This window comes from Gymnodraco acuticeps, unplaced genomic scaffold, assembly GCF_902827175.1.
Source record: "Gymnodraco acuticeps unplaced genomic scaffold, fGymAcu1.1, whole genome shotgun sequence".
Taxonomy (NCBI): Eukaryota; Metazoa; Chordata; class Actinopteri; order Perciformes; family Bathydraconidae; genus Gymnodraco; species Gymnodraco acuticeps.
The window spans coordinates 1,298,803-1,320,519 of record NW_022990152.1 but is presented as its reverse complement, the minus strand read 5'-3'; the positions used below and the strand labels follow the sequence as shown (position 1 = coordinate 1,320,519).

At 42.4% G+C, this 21,717-nt stretch overlaps 1 long non-coding RNA gene across 1 annotated transcript in view; it reads left to right on the top strand.

The window, feature by feature from the left end:
* The window catches only part of LOC117546887, a 56,907-nt gene extending 36,973 nt beyond the window's left edge, over positions 1-19,934 (top strand). The window contains exon 4 of the long non-coding RNA XR_004569091.1: positions 19,902-19,934. This is a non-coding gene — a long non-coding RNA (uncharacterized LOC117546887). The remainder of the gene's footprint in view (positions 1-19,901) is intronic.
* The last annotated feature ends 1,783 nt before the right edge of the window (positions 19,935-21,717 follow it).

Here is a 21,717-nt window from a genome sequence, read left to right as displayed (position 1 = left end):
GGTCAATGCAGCACTTGAAATCTAATCCTAGAGATGCCATTCAAGTCCTCAACAATACTGTTTGCTGTGTTGTGTTACAAATGCTGACTCATCAAAACAGATGTTTAGTGCCAGAAAGCTTTTTTTAAACAGCCTTTTTAATGATTTCACTTAAAAATTGGTTTGATTTACGCCTGCAGCTTTTCATAACCGAGGTGTCTCGATTGGCTTCTATTATGCAATGTTCAGGTCCTGTTGGAAATAGTGTTGACTATTTGCAGATTTGAAGCTATGTAGTTTAAGTCAATGCACACGATAGACAGAATTTAGGCCGTTATGCTTTTACAAAACAGTTAAGAAGCACCCATACGACTCCCTCTGCCTACACTTGAATGAAATATTCAACTAAACGGTATGTTCACCTCCTCCCTTGATGAACTCATAAAACTGAAGTTGGGAGACCGCTGCATTGTAAACTTTGTCAATTTTTTGTTAAAACATAAAACCAAGATGGGCTGGATAATTAGATCATTAATTTAAATGATTTTCCGGCCAAAGACGGGGTGTTTAATACAGCTGAGAGTAGTTGAATGGTTACCGGCAGTGAGGCTGACATAGATGGGGTTATATGGGATAAGTGAGGTGAATCTTCACACATGGTGGTTGGCATGTGGGGTGGTGAGACTCTTCAGACGGGGGCTCAGGTGGCTGTCTATCAAGGTTTCTGGTGTGTTAAGGTGTGATTTCTCATTGTTGTAATTCCTCTTGGAGCTCAGGAACAGATGGGTGACATAGGAAATAGCATAAGACCCCTAACTTGCAAACTCCATCTGCTTCCATAAGAAGTCTGTGTTTCAAGAAAAGGTCAAGTTGTGCATTGAGAGGAGGTGACATGCAGTAGAAAAAAGCAGGTGTTCAGTGGCAAAGATTTTTCATTTTTAGCCTTTGCAGACAATTTCCATGCACAAATACCTGGATCGATCGTTGCATGTCTAGCGAGAACATGTGGCTTATCCTTGGGAAAGCATCACATTTGATGTTCTTAATTCCCCCTTACATATTTAACCTCAAAATCACCCATATAAGAGTTGTGAGGCCCAGTTGAGAGCTTTCCCTGTAGCCGTCTGCTTTCAGAATTGCTTACATGCCGTGTTTGGATGAGAGGATATCCCAACCCAGTCTCACGGCATTTCGTGTTCACCAACACGATTTTTAATCTATTGATTCGTGTTCACCAACACGATTTTTAATCTATTGATTCGTGTTCACCAACACGATTTGCCCCTTTTTTTCGTGTTGCACAGCACGATTTTAAAAGCAATGTATTTCTACTGCCTGCAGCACGTCTTTTTCTCCGGTCGGGTCGTGGGAGACCGGAAGCTGTGTGGTTCATAAAAACATGTTCTTACTCAATATCAAGCCACAGTTATTGCTTTTATTTTAAATCGTATAATTTCGGACTTTTGTTGCCGTCTGTGAGGAAAAAAAATGGGGCTCAGAGCCTCAGAATACAGAAATCTGTATTTTTAAATATGTTTTTCCTTCTAATTTGTTATTCTTTTCAAAATAACACACTGTTATTTACTCACCAATAACACACAATTATCCTTGCTTTTATTTATTGGTTTAATTCCATAATCTCGGGCTTTTTTGGCGTCCGTCAGGAACTGAATTTCAAAATAAAAATAACCGGAAACAGACGTAGGCCTATAATAATAATAATAATAATAGCTTCGATTTCTATAGCGCCTTTCAGGGGACCCAAGGTCGCTTCACAAGTAATAGTGCAAAGACAAACATAACAAAACAAAAGACAGACAAACAGAACAACAGATCGATTTAGGGGCCGAAAGCCTTGGCAAACAGATGGGACTTGAGGGCCCTTTTGAAGGCTTCAAGTGTGGGGATGTTGCGTATCTCCGCAGGGAGAGCGTTCCAGAGGGTGGGGGCTGCCACACTGAAGGCTCTGTCCCCGTAGGTTCGCAGTTTGGTGCGGGGGGTGGTAAGCAGGCCAGAGTCTGAGGACCGCAGGTTCCGGGGTGGGGCATGTGGGTGAAGGATGTCCGATAGGTACTGGGGGGCAAGGGCATGGAGGGATTTGTAGGTAAGGAGGAGGATTTTGTAGGATATGCGGGACTTGACCGGCAACCAGTGTAGGTGGATGAGGGTGGGAGTGATGTGCTGCCATGGCTTTGTGTGCGTGAGTACCCTAGCAGCACAGTTTTGGACATACTGGAGCCTGTCCAGGGTTTTGTTGGGAACCCCGAACAGGACACCATTGCAGTAGTCCAAGCGGGTGGTGACTAGGGTTTCGGCAACCGACTCCGAGAGTGACGGTCGGAGTCTGGCAATGTTCCTCAGGTGATAAAAGGCAGATTTGGTCACAGATTTGACGTGGGAATGGAAGGAAAGGGTGGAGTCGAGGATGACACCCAGGTTGCGGGCTTCAGGAGATGGGGAGATGGAGCAGCCGTCAACCTCAAGGACGAAGTCACCAACCTTCTGGAGCAGGGCCTTGGGTGCCACAACCATGAGCTCTGTTTTCATGCTGTTTAGTTTCAGATAGTTGCATGACATCCATGCTTTGATGTCATGCAGGCAGTTGATGAGAGACTGAGGGAGGAGCTGGGAGGATGGAGTGGTGCTGAGATACAATTGGGTATCATCAGCGTAGCAGTGGAAGTTGAGTCCATGATGTCGGATGATCTGGCCGAGGGGGAGCATGTAAATGGTGAACAGGAGGGGGCCAAGCACAGAGCCCTGGGGTACACCGTGGTGGACTGGGGCCGGGGCTGAGTTTGAGCCACTGATGGATACAAACTGTTTCCTGTTGTGGAGGTAGGATGTCAACCAGGACAGCGCTGTGCCAGTGACACCTAGGAGGTCTGAGAGGCGGGTGAGGAGGATGTTGTGAGAGATGGTGTCAAATGCTGCAGAGAGGTCCAGGAGGATGAGGATGCTGAGGCGGCCAGAGTCAGCAGCAATGAGGAGATCGTTATAAGGGACTATAAGGGACATTTCGAGCATCATCAGCATCATTGCGATTGTCAACATTTCTGAGTTTAGGATGGCCGAAGACACTACACTACCCATAATCCCCAGCTATCGTTTAGGACTACAGTCTCCGTAAGGTTACGCAGAGCGTCAAACAGCTGTGTGAAATGGAACGAAACCACGCCAGACTATCCAAAACTGGAATCGAACGCCCCCCCCAGACCTACACATGCTGGCTATTGTGTTTCGCAAAATGTTCTATGGGACGTCTCTACTGAACGTTTTCGTTTTTCCCACAATTAGAAGTTGCCAGTATTAAACACATTGGTGTTATCAAATGTAAAACATATAATTAATAAATGGGTGAAAATCGCTTGTGTCCATAATGTGCAGCATTAATACCCACATCATGACAGCTCATTGTTACTTTGTAATTCTACTCCACTACAATTCAGAGGTTAACCTGGTATTTTTACTCCACTGCATTTATTTGAGTTACTTTGCAGATTCTGATTAATTATGTGAAATATAAACAACCCTTAAATCAGACTTTAGTTACACCTGAGTAAAATTCAGGTAAGGTGATTGTCAAGTGCCAACAATCAGGAGAGATATTTGATAGTTGGTGCTTGAGAAGACTAAACATGTATCTGCAAGTAATAAAGTATATTCATTACTCGTTATTCTCTACTAATAGTTAATTAAAGACTGTATATTATGGCTATTTTGCACATCCCTTTCAAGATTTTCAAAGGTGTATTGACATATCATATACACAACTACGGTGTAGTTATGCAATGAATGAAACACTTGGGTCACAGGTTCCTCAACAGTGCATTACAAGACATCTATCAATATGTGTGAACCTCCACCATTAAACTGTCATATTCTGCACATTTCTTATTCTATCTACATACATACGAGTATAATTCATATGTATAATATCAGTTAAAATAAGTGCTTCAACATAGTTAACATTGCAGGAAAGCAATATATTAGACGTTAAGTACTTTGTCAGGCTTAATATTTATCTGTAGATAGATACCCCCAAAGTTTTTTTTTATTTAAAAGAAGACCTTAATCTGTTATTTAATGTTTAAATAAAGGTTAATTCGTTTTTCTGTTTTGCACCTCCTCCTATTAATATCTTTGTACATCCTGCACTAAACTGTTTTATTGTAGAGATCACTTAAAGTATCTTCTTGATTTTTTATATTCTATATTTATACTTTCCCCCTATGAAAGTATGTACTCTTAATATTTTTGTAATCAAATAAAACACAATAATTCAATAACGTGCTTTAACCACTAGGCGGTGCACACAAGGTACACACAGCCATAATAACTTTGTATTATTAGTGTAGGACACTTATGTTTTCGTACAACATCTGAAGATGTGTAGTTTTATGCATGCTTTCACATAATTTTACAGCATATTGCTATACTATTTCAGACTCAGTATTTACATTCTTACATTCAAAGAAAATCAGTAATATCTTTAAAAACTACAGTCCTTTTATATCAGCTGTGCACCGTTATGGTGTAAATATAACCTATCTGTGAATTAGATCAAATGTAAAAGTCAGCCGAATTAGTGTTGATACTGCAAGGAGACGTATTGTGTGAAGATAAATTGAAGATGTTGTTTAATTATTGAATATATTTATGATCCACGTCAAGTATTCCGTTTCGGCGGCATTTTGTCAGTTTTTCCAAAGGTCTTCTCATCAGGGCTCTATAAATAAAGAACTACGGCAGATCTGTAATATACAATGCAGCCGAACCGTGTATTACAATGCCGTTATGTGATGACTTTCAAAGAGAAAAGCAAGAGCACTCGGAATTAAGTATTCTTTTATTCTTTTTAAATGTTTTCCGGATTTCATATCATATAAACACCAAATCCCAGCATGCATTGCGGCTAAAACATCCAATAAACGAGCTTAAAACCATAGGTGAGGATCTTGGGTAATCGCTCGAAATGCCTACGTCTGTTTCCGGTTATTTTTATTTTGAAATTCAGTTCCTGGCGGACGCCAAAAAAGCCAGTGATTATGGAATTAAACCAATAAATAAAAGCAAGGATAATTGTGTGTTATTGGTGAGTAAATAACAGTGTGTTATTTTGAAAAGAATAACAAATTAGAAGGAAAAAAAGATTTAAAAAATACAGATTTCCGTATTCTTAGGCTCTGAGCCCCATTTATTTTCCTCACAGACGGCAACAAAAGTCAGAAATTATACGATTACAACCTAGGATGGCTTAGAGTAGACGACAGAGTACAGCTACTTGCAATGGGCCTGGTCTACAAGATCCACTACACCTCTATGGTACCCATGTACATGTCAAAATTATTCCCAAAGGTCAAGGAATACCATGATCATAACACCAGAGGGAGCTCCACAAATCATGTGAAACCCAGATTTGGCACAAAAAAGGGGGAATACACGTTTCGCAATTATGCCACATCAAGGTGGAACGCTCTTCCCACAACTGTAAAGGAAAGTAAAACTATACTTACCTTCAAAACCTCTCTTAAAGAGCACCTTCGGGGGAGAGCATTGCAAAACTGGCCCCGGTAATGGTACAAATCTCAACCTGTCGTTCAATGGACAGCTTCCCCCCCCCCCCATCTATGTATATACTCGCATTTTAGACTCTGTTACTAACTGTATATCTGTAGACTTGGTATGTCTTAAATGTCCGGTTAGGATGTATTAGAACGAAATCGAAAATGAAAATTGTAAATAAGCAATCTGTATGTAAAAAACCACCTGTATGTAAATTGTAAATAAGCCATCTGTATGTAAAATATGTCTTATATGACATGATGAATTGGAAATGGGGGACCCTGATGTAAACAAGACGAAAGTCTTTCTCTGGTCTGCATCCCCTTAACAATTGTATGTTTTGAGCTGTACTGTACTGTACCCAATATACAAGCTGTTAATAAACTTTTCAATCAATCAATCAATCAAGATCCAGTAGCATCCTCACATTTCCCAGGGAACTTGTTTATTCTAGGCTTCGCACCAACACACTTCCAGACTACTACTTTACTGCCTGACAGGAAGCCCTCGAGTTCCTTGGCATAGTCTTCATACATGTAGTGCTAATTAGCCACGTGTTAGCATGCACTTGTTGTCCAATTTGAGTCAATAGTAAAGTGTCACATTTTGCCGCTAACTAGCTTCAGCTTTTCTCTCGGGTGTCCAGTCTCTGTGATTCAGGCAAAAGGATTGTGTGCTATTGGTAAGCTTAGCAGAGTATTGGGAAAATATTGAATGTATGCTTCCAATATCAGAGTAACATGATAACAAAGGTATCCCAACTGTAGCTGTGAACATGACAGGATGTGTAATTACCTAGAAGAGCATCAGGACTGTTTTAGGCATATGATAGCTATGTGATTAACATGATGAGTCAGCCTCTATGGAGATAGACATATGACAAGCTTGCTCATTTCTGACGTGGAGCTAATCTGCAGTAAACATTGAATACTGCTTTCTATTCCTCCATCTTGTGACTGTGTAACTCCCTCTCTTGGATATCAGCATGTGAAGGACACTGTTCAGGAACTAGTTGATGCTCTGTATGTGATGACTATTTCCATTCTGGAGAGGATAATAAATACATGGATCCTGATATTGAAGTTCAAGCCGGTGACGAGTGATATTTTTGAACACAGAGCGTAACAAAACATTCAAGTGCTAAAAAATATGGTTATAGCCCACTGTGTCTTTAATATAATACAGTCCCAGTGATTTATACATATCTGTAAAAGATTCCTAGCAGAAATAAACAAGAGTGTACGCAGAGCATGAGAGAGTCTGTACTCTAAGAAAGCAGGACATTCGCTAATGATCAAATAAGATTTAGAGAAGTAAAATCTTGAACGTCCCCTTTAGCCCATTCCCCCACATTGCCTGGGACTCGATGTTAGTAATTGAAATGGAGTGCCAGACTGGATGAGTCAGACTGTCAATTAGATAAATTGTCAGCGCGTTTTCTCCGTGGGTTCCCAGTCCACACTTATTATGAAATCACCTCAGGTTGGCGTGGTGTCATTTTCCACACAAATCATCTTGACAGAGCAGATAATTGAGATAACTAGGATTAGCATTCAAACAGCACTTGTTCCATCCTGCTATAAAATGAGCACATTAACACCCACAGTATGTACATAATCACTGACAGGTCTTCCCGAGGAGATTCGGTGCACACTGTTGACACGCACCCATCAGTCCATCTGTCTGTCAAAAAACACTGCAGTGCTTAAAATTGTAGGGTCAACAAAATCCAGAGGCATACAAGGACATAGATTATGACAGAGATTTGGCAACAGCTGCCCTCTTGGATTACAAAAATAGTGGGAGGTAGAAAAAATAGATTCAAGGTCTACCAGCCAACAAAATGTACTTTTTCCGCAAATAATGTCTACTTCTTTTTGCTTCTATTTTAAGCATTATAAATGTCTTGAACGCGGCCATTTATCAAACTGAAGGATCTATTTAAATGTATTATGTTATGCTTTTGTGGCATGTGTTGAGGACGGATTGACCTGTAAATAATAAGTCTGTTGATCTCATAAGATGAAAAACAATTATTCGGTATACAGGTGACGTTTTCCTGCATAACACCTGATTAAACCTTTGCTGTATGAGTTTCTTATCTGTCGGAAATATTGTATAATGCATATGCATGGATGAATATAGAATGATGCCATATGAACATTCAGACGCGCATGTCCTTTGTGCATCATTGCCTAAAATCCTACCGTCTAAATCCCACATGTTCCCTCCCTCTTGGTGGATAAAACCTGCAGTTCCTTCGCGTTTCTTCATTCGGCATCATATTAATTTCAGCAAAACCTGCAAATCCACTCTGCCATTGCATAATTCATGGAGCGCCTCTGACAAAATTCCCTTTCATGTGGGCAATACGCCCTGACGAAAACCCGAGGAAACCTGGATAAGCCCAAATGACTTATACCTGATGGCGGGTGCACAGCTGTGCTCAGGTAAACTGTCATTCTGTCTGGCGAAATAAGGTCAGAAGTGAATTGTGTGCTATTTGATGTCATCAGGTAATATAAAGCCGGTGAGACTCAAAAGGTTTTGAGTAAAAGAGAAGGGAATGTTAACGCCATATGGTATCCCATGCACTCCTGAAGTTAGTTTCCTTTAGGCTGTGTCCCTCCTGCACATGCTTGAGATTAGAGAGTTGCATAAAATATGCGTTAGATACTGAATATCTTTACACTCTTATATTAAAACTGCGGTCCTATGTGCAGTGAAACTCCTGTGGGGAACTGTTACACTCAGGTTTTAATGTGATGGATTGTTTGGACCCCTGCCAAAAAAGTAATTAATCGTATCCATTACAGCAGGTGTATTAACCATGGGAATAAAAGGGACTAGTATTTTTTTTATGAAAGCCAAGTAATTTCTTAGAATAACAGCCGAAGCAAAATTCATGTTTAATATGAAATCTCTTTAAGAGTCGTATCATTTATGTTTTCTTTTACTCGCCCAGTTTGACTCGTGCATCATACATCGCGGAGGTGCCTAACTAGCAGCTGTGTTATACATCATGAATCTGCTAGGCTACGTATATGTTCTTCTGTTATGCAGATGTACATTGATGTATCCATTTAACCTCTCGTCTCATTTTCTTTACTAAATGATTGTATAATTAACTCGCCAACAGCATGAGCACCGTGCCACCTGTTAGACAGTCTGGCTTTCAGTGGCATGTTTTAAATATGGCTGACTGATGACACACAAGTCCCTCGGCAATTTGGCAATCCCCAAAAGAACAGGCCGAACTTCTGAGGGTTTTTGTGGAACAGATGAAGGCGCAATATTGTCCAGTCCAGGAAATAATTCCTCTAGAGTTTATTGAAGCATTAAAACATGTCACTGTATTATATCACCGGTTTGGTCTTTCATATAAAGTACTTACATACCAGAAGTAATCACTCTTTTATTAACATTGGCATTTGCAGCATGTACAAGGTTACACAGTTGAATGTGTAGGCAGGTTAGTCACTTAACTCTTAACACCCTTGAAGGTGTCTTTAGACTCTGCAACAACACATACCCTTCAAATGAATTGATGTGTTGAGCACGCGTTGAGCAGTGCTATGAGGATGAGTTTTGTCTATTGAGGATGCGGTAATTGGTGTAATGTATCCGTCTGTCTCATTGTCAATTGAGATGTTAAACTATTATTATCATACATTTTTAGATGTGTAGGAATTTGTGATGCATGTTTGGTTGTTGGTAGCCTACGCCAGCAGCACTTAGAGCTTCTTTAAAGAGTAAATCACAAAATGCCTCACACAACCATCCTCTGGAACCCAATATATAAGCATTTTATGACCAGACTCCCATATCTGCAGGATGACATCATGTGTGATTGACTTCCAAAGCATTTTCTCATTCATATCCAGCTAACGCTTGGCGTAAAAGATCGTTCACAGCCATGCAAACAAACTAAGTCCTTATTGTTTTACCTCCAAGTGTTCAACACATTGAATAATTGAAAGACTACAGTACATTGGTATCCTTTTATGTGTGTGTGTGTGTGTGTGTGCGTGCGTGCGTGCGTGCGTGCGTGCGTGCGTGCGTGCGTGCGTGCGTGCGTGCGTGCGTGCGTGCGTGTGTGTGTGTGTTTGTGTGTGTGTTTATATGGCTGTTACGAGCACACAGGTTGGACCAAATGGCTACCACCAACAGCTAAGTGTCTCATTAGCTGGAAAAACCAGCAGTCAGCCTTTTTACACAGCCTCTGATCTGATGCCTGGGACAATTACATCGCTCCCCCTTTTCCACTCTCGCTTTATGTCTCCCGCTCTTTATATCCCCGTCCCCCAGCGTCAGCTTTTTCAACACAACCTCTGATTTGGGCCAAAATATTCCCTGCCAAATAGCCAATCCCAGAGTGCTGTCTGCTGGATTAATACCTGAGCCCACTCATTTATAATTGCTCCGTTGTGGCGTCTGGATACATCCTCTGTGTGTCTATCTGTCTTATCATGATGCCCTTTTCTCCCAACCCTCAGGTTATATTTGTCTACCTTTTATCCCAACGATGAACGACTTGTAGATTTACCAGAGCGCCTCGAAAATGCAAGGATCTTTCAAGAAATAGATAAGAGAACAACACTTTGATCAGACCGTAATTTCTCTCTTTGGTTTATTTTTTAAGGAGACAACATTTTCTTTTAGAGGCTGTTGGATGAAATCTAATAAACCTGAGAGCAGGGCATCTACACTACAAAAGGCAATAATTGCATCACAGTGGGAAGGCAGAGTCGAAGTTGAATTAGTGAATGTGACATTTACTTGAAGAGGAATATTCATTCTGCTTTATTGCCATTCCCACCACCCTCTAACAGGAGTCATTCAGTAATAAAGAAAGGTGTTTTAATGTAATTGGGATAAACCAATATGGCTGTTCTCCTATGACACGTACATGATGAGGCAGAGTGGTGCTTAAGCCAAGACTCCTAACCTGTTGGTCAGGAATTATTTATTCAAGAGACTTATTATATTTTATTCATTTGATGTGGTGATCCCATTTTAATTCAGGCAGATAGTGCTTTGAATTTAAATGTTCTAGTCCACTTAAATCCTGTACTTACATATGTGCACACGGAGTACATGTTGAATCCATTTGCCATGCGCCGTTTGTGCGGCTCTCTTCTACACAGGATGTTTATTTGCTTCAAAGACTTGCACGCACAGTACGGCGCTTTAGGTTGTTTATGCACTGCAACTCAAAGGCTGAGTAAATCCTACAGAAATGTTCCAGAGGACATAACAAGAGACAATAAAACACATCACAAGCACAGCAGTTTACACACACAGTAACATATAGTTGTGACATATAGAGCCGTATAATGTCGGAGAACAAAAGCAGAAACTCTTGAAAACCAATTTTCTCATCAAAGACCCTGTAGTCCATAAAAGCAACCGTAAAATATATTTATATAATACACTTCAAAGACACATTTATGACGACTATCTTAAAGGAAGCCATGTTGCCATCTGAGTCTTTGAATGGGCTTCATCATAAATGAGGCCAAAGCAGTGGGAATGATGCTAAAAATGAATCTTCCCCCAGTTATAAATGAATGCAAATGCAAATCCTGCCATCTGGCCTAAAGTGATCATAGCACACTGGTCAACAAGACCCCGAGCAGCTGCCCTCTCCACCCCCAGCGCTGCGAGGAACTGCTGTGTCGGCACACGCTGCCGAGGACACAAAGTTAAGCAGGTCACATGTAGTCAGAGCCTGTTGCCTGTGTAATGTCGGATGACTAAAACCTTGAGTGGTTACGGGGTAGATATTTTAGTAAAAGATGCAATGTAGGGCCAGTCACGAATTCAGTCTCAGCAAGATAGAAACCTTTCTGTTAACACGCCACGAGAGCTCTCGAGATTCGACAAGGCCAACTCAAATTACCATCAAGTGTGTTTACTACCTCCACCCACACAGTTCACTTAAGGAAAGAAATGTAGGTGTGTGCAATAAACTTAAAGCACATGCTACCATCCATAAGCTCAGGTTTAATCGGACATGTCTATTGACTCCAGCATGCCTGTTTTGGGCCACGACTGAATGTTCAATAATGTTTGCTACACTTTCATCCGCCTTCAACCAAAGGCTGAAGTCTCCAAATACAATTTCCAACACTGATGTAGAAAAGAAAAGATAAGAAGACAGTATGAAAGCAAGAACATTTTGAATGCTGCTGCAGTGTTTGTGTGATTGCTGCAATATAGGTTCTAAGGTAACACTTTACGGTAAGGGTACATGAATTCATTCATGTAGTCCTCATGAACTATCAGTAATGTACAGGTATTAATGGTATCTCATGCATGACTTAATGCAGGAACAATACCTTAATCAATGCATCAACTAAGGTACCTCAATCATCATGACTTCTGAGTTATTAATGATGTTCATGTCTTCTTCATATAGATCTGCAATTAAAGGGTCAGGCCAAACAACTGACGAGTCACAGCAATTCCAAGTGTTGTAATCATGATTAACTAAGCATACTTCATCATGATTGTGCCCCTTCAAATAAAGTGGTGAGCCGGTCGGTCGGTCATAGCAGTGCATGTTGTCTGTTGAATTCAAAGTGTTGACCATTAATCATATGTTAGTTATCAGTGTAAACAATGGAACAGGTCACCACTTTATTTGAAGGGGCACAATCATGACGAAGCATGCTTAGTTAATCATGATTACAACACTTTGAATTCAACAGACAACATGCACTGCTATGACCGACCGACCGGGTCACCACTGTATTTGAAGGGGCACAATCATGATGACAAAGTCATGCTTAGTTACTCATGATTACAACACTTGGAATGGCTGTGACTCGTCAGTTGTTTGGCCTGACCCTTTAACTGCAGATCTATATGAAGAAGACATGAACATCATTAATAACTCAGAAGTCATGATGATTGAGGTACCTTAGTTGATGCATTAATTAAGGTATTGTTCCTGCATTAAGTCATGCATGAGATACCATTAATACCTGTACATTACTGATAGTTCATGAGTACTACATGCATGAATTCATGATGATTCATGTGCCCTTACCGTAAAGTGTTACCGGTTCTAATTCAAAACAATATTATATATTTGTATTTAAACATTCTAAATTGGGTTCCACATTGTAAGATCAAAAGTCCTGTATACCTCTTTCTTAGAAACATGATATAAAGTCCTTAAACACTCAAAAAAGGAATCAAACTCTCATTTCCCGCTCGCACTTGAAAAGTGTGAAGTTGTGGACGAAACATGATGACTGCTGCAATTTAGCAGTGTCGTGGCACGCACCTGCTGGCGGTAGCACTCGCTTTCACACTCATACCTCATGCAAACAATATTGCTGGCAGTGCAGAAAGAAGCTCCTTTTGTTCAGATCACAAAGAGACAAGGAGGAACAAAAACTCCCACCCACAATTCTGCTTTTATAATACACAAACTCTTGTGTTTGTAGCATTGAGTTTTAATAATAATAATAATAATCCTTATATTTATTATAGCGCTTTATCAATGACTCTCAAAGCGCTTTACAAATACACATTACACATACATGTAATGGTCATCTACTGTGGACAATACCCACAGGAGCAAATTCGGGTGAAGTGTCTTGCCCAAGGACACAACGGCCTGACGCAGTGGGGCGGGAGTGGGTTTCGAACTGGAGTTCCCCAACGCCCCCTTGATCTGATGATCAAACGCACAGACCACTGCGCCACCCGTCCCTTAATGTCCTTTTCTATATCTGTTTTCCTCAAAGTGTGACATTTTTTTTATTTTAAATTGTAATTTTTGTGATATATTTAGATAAAAAGGATATTTTGTGAAAATATTCCTTGTTGGCTTTGAAATGACAAACCAAATGAAGGTAGAATAGGCCTAGCTGGCACTAAATCCAACAAGTGGATCTGCTCCGTGCAATTTGTCACATTTTATTCATCAGTTACTTTAACGACAACAGACATTTGTGCAAACTTCTATAATCTGAAAACAAATCAAGTAGAGGAAGGCACAATCTCAATCATCAATGGAGGAACAGCCTTCAAAAGAGTGAGTGGTATCCTTCATGCTCGCAGAACAAGACAAAACGTGGTTTGATGAATATTAGGAGCAGGAAAAAGGCTGCAGTTCAATCAGCTAAACTAAAGATGAAGTCTCAGTTGTTGACAATGCAGTGCTGGGAAGCTACAAGCCTGCAGTCATTTAATGACATTCATTATGGTTTAATGAATTGGAAATGTAGTGTGATGAAGGCTACAAAACCAATACGTGCTGGACACATTTTGTCCAAGGTTTTCTTATTGCTACAGACAAACACTAGCGGAACACACATACCTTAAACTCGGATCAAGAAATATAGTTTGTAGTTTGACCCATGGTAACCCCAATTGTCTTAGTCGGCAATATAAAGTGCAAATGATAGCATTGAATACACCTATGTTGTACACAACAAATGGCAGTCATTATATTTGTGGGCAAAATATCAAAGGAAAACCAAAACAACCCGTAGACCAGAATTATTTTAGAGACAGAAAACATTAAACATCACTTGGCTTTTCTTTGTTTATGTAATTAAAATGAACATGTTGGACAAGCGCCCGACCAGAAACAAAAGATCCTCTCCAAAGAAATTGACCCGTTGTTCTCCTCCTGTTACTGTCAACACTATAATTCTCCTATTAACCTCTCGATCATTGAAACTGAGGATACAACGATGACAGCCAGATCACTTTCCAGAGGTATAATCCGTTGACATAATATTATTAACCACACTGCAGTGTTCTGGCCCCTGATAAGACTTCAAACTCGTCGATCTCTTCCTCAAACTGTTCTTCCTGGATTGTATTTCATCATCTAATCTGTGTATGGAGCAACACGCGCACACACACACACACACACACACACACACACACACACACACACACACCACTGCAGCCCCTTGTGCTTCATGTGGTGCTTTCTCCATTCTTAGAGATATCGGAACCTTCAATCACAAGAGAATCGGCTAAAGCAAATGAATGTGATTATTTTGGGCATTTGTGCTGAGGGCAATGATAGAAATTAGATTTGTTGGTAATGTCATGCTCCCATTGCTAATCACTCTCAGTCATGGGGGGGAAGTGAAGCATATTCAATCAAGGGGTGCACACATTCAGATCATGTCCCAGGCGAAAAGTCCTTCCTCATGCAGACATCTAACGGCGATTGACAGGGGCAGACCAGCTGAACTCGGGGGCCAGCCATCTGAATCATGTTGAAAAGGTCAGCGGTTTGATACATAAACACCGATGCTCGGCCCTCAGCTGGAGAGCCCTGAGCTCTGGAGTGCAGGCTGCTGATGTGCACTTGAAGTGAAGCATTTAACCCGCGGGTGCCGTGCCGGGGTTGACCCTGCGCTTGGAGGTCCACGTGGACATGAATATATTGAGTAGATTTACATTTCTGCATGCCAGTGTGAGCTTTCTTGCAATAAATGTGTTCCAGGTTGAGAAAATCTTCCTCTAGGTTAAGCAAAGATTTCCCTTGTTAGTCAATACTGCCATGCAACCCGCTGAATACGCACCGAATACAAATATGTACCATATGCTCGATAATCTATGAGCTGTCTGTGCAGGTCATTACCGCGGCACATAATCCCTATTAGATACATGTAATCTTCATTTGAGTCAGGACACATGACTGGGAAAATGTATTTGCTACAACAGCTTTGGCGTGCAGTTGCAGGGAGAGGGAAGGACAAAGATAGCCCCCTCCCCCTCTGGGTACTGCCCAGTTTAACCACAGTGTTGCACAGAGCAGCTCCACTGGTGCAGCTCAGGGGTCTGAGGCAGAGCTTGTTTACTACTCTGTCTAACCCAGATCCCCCCCTTAGGATTCTGCTGTTATCAAGGGACCTACTTTCTGAACTTTGTCAAGTACTTGAGTGCATATGTACTTAGTTATAATTCACTACGGCATGCATCAATCACAGACACAAGTATGAGGAGACATAGTGTCTGCATATCCTTACACACACACACACACACACACACACACACACACACACACACACACACACACACACACACACACTTACACACAGGAGTGTCAAATGGGAGGGAAGCCCACAGGGAGTCTGTTGAAGCAAATTAGCTTTATATGTAAGTCTATCAGCACTCAACACTAATATGCAGCAGGACAATTGGATCATTGGTGCAATTATCTCAGTGACTGTCAGCTGTGCTTCGTGCTCACAGCAAACACATTACTCCAAAGCTGAAAGGCTGTGAATCTTAATTAAGATGTATAAAAACACGTGAGGCAATGTAACCCGCCAGCTACAGTTGTCGCACATTTTGTAGTCTGTGAATATTACCTTACAATGAATTCCCACTTTACTTCCAGTGTCAAATATCCCTTCCAACAAACCATTTCCTCAGAAGATGAGTGCAAAGGAAGCAAATTATATTAGTTTTGAAGGATATTGGATAGCTCCTGGCTGACAATAATAACACCATTTTGGAGATATAATAAGAAATGATTGTCGGTCTCAGAATTATTATAACATATTGGCAATTATTCTACCTTTTTATGCTGGCAAAAATACAGCACATAGAAATTGAATTTATACGCTAAAATAATGTTTATAAAAAAGGGACCAAAATAAGGGTTTGTCTAATCTGGGTATAATTGTCTCCCTGCATGTTTTGTCACGAGCCCGTGAAAAGGGATGAAGTGAGTCAAATGACATTGATTGTAGAAAACAGAAGATTCTCATGGTCTAGTGTTTACTTCCAAAACAACCGAGGTCAGATAAGGATATTTTATTCACAGAAAAAAACCCACAAAATTATATTTTTGAAGATAAAAAACATATCTACAGCCATGCTAGCTATGTGAGGCTGGCAACATCCTTTGAGCTGCATGCTAACAAGGTCTACCATATTAGTTTGTTGTACTGTATGTGCATGCTAACATTTCCATCCATCCATCTTCTCCCGCTTATCCGTGGTCGGGTCGCGGGGGTAGCAGTTCCAGCAGAGAGCCCCAAACTTTCTTTTCCCTGGCCACATCAACCAGCTCTGACTGGGGGATCCCAAGGCGCTCCCAGGCCAGCGAAGAGATATAATCCCTCCACCTGGTCCTAGGTCTACCCCTTGGTCTCTTCCCAGCTGGACGTGCCTGGAACACCTCCCTAGGGAGGCGCCCAGGTGGCATCCTTACTAGGTGCCCGAACCACCTCAACTGGCTCCTTTTGACGTGAAGGAGGAGCGGCTCAACTCCGAGTCCCTCCCGGATGACCGAACTTCTCACCTTATCCCTAAGGGAGACACCAGCCACCCTGCGGAGAAAACCCATCTCGGCCGCTTGTATCCGCGATCTCGTTCTTTCGGTCATGACACTAACATTGCTAACAAGCATTAATGTTCCCATGTCATGGCCATTTCTACTGATCATAATTCCATTGTTGAGGTCTACTAGAATAGATTTACATTGTTCAATGTTCCAAACTCACATTGGTTTCTCATACAGCATCTCTGTATAGTATGTGTATTCACTCTCTGCCCTAAACGGCTTGTTGGAGCTCCTGGGGGGGAAAAAGTGGGGACACCGTTGAAAGGAGTTGCAAGCTACTAGCATGGCATTTAAATGACTGAATTGAACATAAGGTTTACCATAGACTAAGACAAATAATTGATCTGGTGAACACATATTGAAACTGCTAATCCTCCATCTTCATCTATCCTCCCTCCCCTACATCTAAGCCTGAACTTGTTGAAAGTAATTAGTGATGGATGGTGTTGTGTGTAATCCCCATTCAATTCTCCAGTTCATGATCTGAGGGTCAGGTGAGCATCAGCTAGCCCGCTGTGCCATAGCAGGGTTTCTATTAATGAGAAAATCGATTTCACAGCTCTCACTCTCAGGCTCTGATAAGCAACACCACCACTGTTATTACCAACAGCTTTAATTCCTACTTTCTCCTCACGTTTCCTTCATCGAGCAACTGAATCATAAAAAATGCATCCACACCTTCATAGGTAAACTAATCATGCCTAAAAGGGTGTTGATGTTCTCAATTTGTCTGAGAATTATTTATTTGATTGGATGTGTATTCCTGTCAAATTAGTTTTGATGATTCACAAAACTAGAAATGTCTGCTGTAATTCAGGGCATCTAAAAGCAAGTCACCACACAGATAAAGCAATGAAAGACACCACAAAAGTAAAATCGCCAGGAGTGCGTTTTGACGGCAGAAATGGTGTCTTTATGAAAGCATCTGTCCTGACTTGGAAGACAAACTGGTCCCTGGGGTGAAAGAGATGGAAAAAATGCACTGAAGAACCACTTTGAGATGAAAAACATGTATGTATTTTGATTTTAAACCCAAGGATTTAGATTGTTCTGACTGTTAATGCTTATTTAAGAAGACAGATTTTGCCACATTTCTTTCTGTTTTTGAGAACACCCTGTGGATACTGTTGACCCTCTGGTTTTTAAGCACTGCAGTATTTTGAATTCCCCTCTTTTATGCAGTCATTTCTAGTATATCCAATATTACCCCAATCTGTGTCTGTTTCTGCTGTTACAACCCCCAATATATTACTCATGTGCTTGCTTTGCCTTATCCTAACCTACTCAATCCATGTCATCCAGAGCTCAGCTGGAATTCAATCACATCACATCTGAAAATCAATTTGAATGCAATTAACTGTAATTAATTAGGTGGTAGGATAGCATAATCAACAGTAGTTTGGCTCCTGAGGATCAAATTGAAGGTCACTGGATTAAACACGTCACCCTTCCTCATTACAAGTTCTCCGTACAACTATGAGCTGCCTTTAATGCCACTTTAATGATAGACTGTTTCATTGCACTTCCTCTTGTTTAACACCCTTGATACTAAGTGCCTTGTGTACAGCTTTCCTTTTGGTAAGCTCGACTACACCCCCACTTCCTTACCTTGACTCTCAAACCACCAACTGCAGTCCGCGGCTGCATTCGGTTCCACATTAGCACATTGTCCTCCTTTGATGTCCTCCCTCCAGAGAGCCCCCTAGTGATTGTGAGGAAAACTTCTGTTATCAATGCTGAGCCAATGCTCGTGAAAGGAATGGAAGCTGGATCGTCATTAGCCAAAACACTGAAAGTTTATTAAAGAGTATATGACGTCATATAAAGAGACATTTGTTACGTCGCAATAAGTTAGTCCTTCTGTTCCTCTGCGAGTGATCAGTGCAAGTTCATACCCTCACAAGAACTAACTACTTATAATAATGAAAATAAACGTTTCACAGGCCTTCTTGTCTTAAACTGCAACCTGTTCTTTACTGCAGTGTTGGACATTTATAGATAATGATGCTTAACTTTAAATTTAAAGGCACCCTGTGGATATTTCTTGTAAGCAAAGAAAGTTTATATTCTGTGTCAAAGTAATTGTGTGTGTCCTTGAACCCTCACAAACATGTAGAATGCTTTTTTGCATTGTAGAAATCCATGTTTACTAGTTTACAGTCTTGTTCTCCACAGCCTTTGTGGGCCCATTTCCTTCTGTTTATATACATGTTACCAGTGGCAACTGTCACTCAGTGCAATAGCGTTAAACCCCAGCAGGAATGAGCGCTCGGGCGTCCCTGTGCTCGTGTACCAGATACAAACAAAGCGGGGGCAAACTCATGAAAAAAACTTTGCCCCATAGAGTCATAAACTCCAGGGTAACTTCCAAATGAAAAGTGAACTTACATTGGAAACACGTTTGACATGCCGCAGCGCCTCCTAGAGCATGTGACACCACCTGACATGTGCATCTAATACCCTTTTTTAGAAAAAATAGGTCAAATCAAGATATCGAATTTTCCCAATTTTTGGTTTCAGTCTCTTTGTCTTAGTTGAGAGAACACAAGCTTTTAATGTGAAGCCAGGGCCAGATTAACCCTAATGAACCCTCTGGTGCACTGGTTTTTACGCTTACTGAAAATGTATAATTGTGTTACGATTATTATGTTATGTCACGTTTTGTATGTCTTGTTTTGGGTGTTTTGCTGTTCTCCCTGTCATGTTTTCCTCTTGGTATATTGTCTGGTCCTTTTCCCTGTGTTTTTCCTCCTGTCGTTAGTTTCCCTGGTGTGTCTAGTTGTCTGATTGTGTTCACCTGTGGCCCTTGTGTTTCTCCTCCCCTGCCCGGCTGTTTCTCGTCTTGTGATTACCCCTCCCTGTATTTAGTCTTGTATCTCCCTGTGTTCAGTGTTGGTTCGTCGTTTGTCTGTGACTGTGTTCACCGGGAGTGTTCTGATTGTCCGTGTGCCATATCCTTGAAATAAAGGTATTTTCAATTTTTTCTGCATTTGGGTCCTGCCTGCTTCACTCACCGTAACAGAACCAACCAACCACGATATGGGCCCAGCACATCCGTTTGAGCAGGAACTAGTGGATTATACCTTTTCTTTGTCTGAATGTGCTCATCGATGGATAGGAGCGGTCAGGGTTCAGCAGCGAGATGCTGCTCTGGCAGATGCAGTCCACCTTACGCTGAGGAATCAAGATTTGGTTAAATTCTTACCGGCCTGGCTTTTGGATTACCTCACGGTTTGTTTTCCCGATCCTGATAGACCCAGGTCTGCAGATTCCCTTTTTGATACCACACGCATCGGTGTGGTCCGTCTGGCGTCAGCCCCTGCTTCTCACCCAGTGTTTGCTACAGTCCAGGAGCCATTCGCTGGTACTCGTCTGGCTTTTGGAGGTCCACGGAGCCTCCAAACGGCTCCTAAGAGGAGTCGCAAGGCCAGGTTAGCAGCACGAGCCCAAAAGGCCATGGTTCCAGAACCAGTTCAGCCCCCAGCAGCCATGGTTACAGACCCAGTTCTGGCCCCAGCAGCCATGGTCCTTGCTCCAGAACCGGTCCCGGCAGCCATGGTTTCGTATCCAGAGCCAGCCCATACAGCCATGTTTCCGGCTCCAGAACCGGACCTTACAGCCATGTTTCCGGCTCCAGAACCGAACCTTACAGCCATAATTCTGGCTTCAATTCCGGCCCCAGCAGCCATGGATCCAGACCCAGTTCTGGCCCCAGCAGCCATGGTTCCAGACCCAGCTCTGGCCCCAGCTGCCCTAGTCCCATCCCAAGTCCCTTCTCTAGTCCCTCCTCAGGTCACTTCTCTAGTCCCTTCTCCAGTCCCACCTCTAGTCACTTCTCTAGTCACTTCTCAGGTACCAACTCTAGTCCCATCTCAAGTCCCTTCTCTAGTCCCTTCTCTGGTCCCCTCTCTAGTCTCTTCTCGAGTTCCCCCTCTAGTCCCTTCTCTAGTCCCTTCCCTAGTCCCTCCTCAGGTCACTTCTCTAGTCCCTTCTCTAGTCCCTACCCAAGTCCTTTCTCAAGTCCTTTCTCAAGTCCTTTCTAAAGTCCTTTCTCAAGTCTCTCCTCTAGTCTCTCCTCTAGTCCCATCTCTAGTCCCATCTCCAGTCCCTCCTTTAGTCACTTCTCTAGTCCCATCTCAAATCCCAACTCTAGTCCCATCTCAAGTTCCCTCTCGAGTCCCCTCTCCAGTTTCCTCTCAAGTCCCCTCTCAAGTCACCTCTCGAGTCACCTCTTGAGTCCCCTCTCAAGTCACCTCTCGAGTTCCCTCTCAAGTCACCTCTCGAGTTCCCTCTCAAGTCACCTCTCAAATCCCCTCTCGAGTTCCCTCTCGAATCCCCTCTCGAGTCCCCTCTCGAGTCCCCTCTCGAGTTTCCTCTCCAGTCCCAATTCAAGTCCCTACTGAAGTGCCGTTGGAGGTTCCGCTGGGGGTTCTGCCAACTCCATGTCCTGTCCCGTTGGAGGTCCCGCCGTCTACTCTCCTGCCGGGGGTCCTGCCAGCTCCTTGTCCTGTCTCGTTGGAGGCCCCGCCGACTACTCTCCTGCCGGGGGTCCTGCCAACCCTTTGTCCTGTCCCGTTGGAGGTCCCGCCGTCTACTCTCCTGCCGGGGGTCCTGCCAGCTCCTTGTCCTGTCTCGTTGGAGGCCCCGCCAACTACTCTCCTGCCAGGGGTCCTGCCAACCCTATGTCCTGTGCCGATGGAGGTTCCGCTGGGGGTCCTGCCAGCTCCTTGTCCTGTCTCGTTGGAGGCCCCGCCGACTACTCTCCTGCCGGGGGTCCTGCCAACCCTTTGTCCTGTCCCGTTGGAGGTCCCGCCGTCTACTCTCCTGCCGGGGGTCCT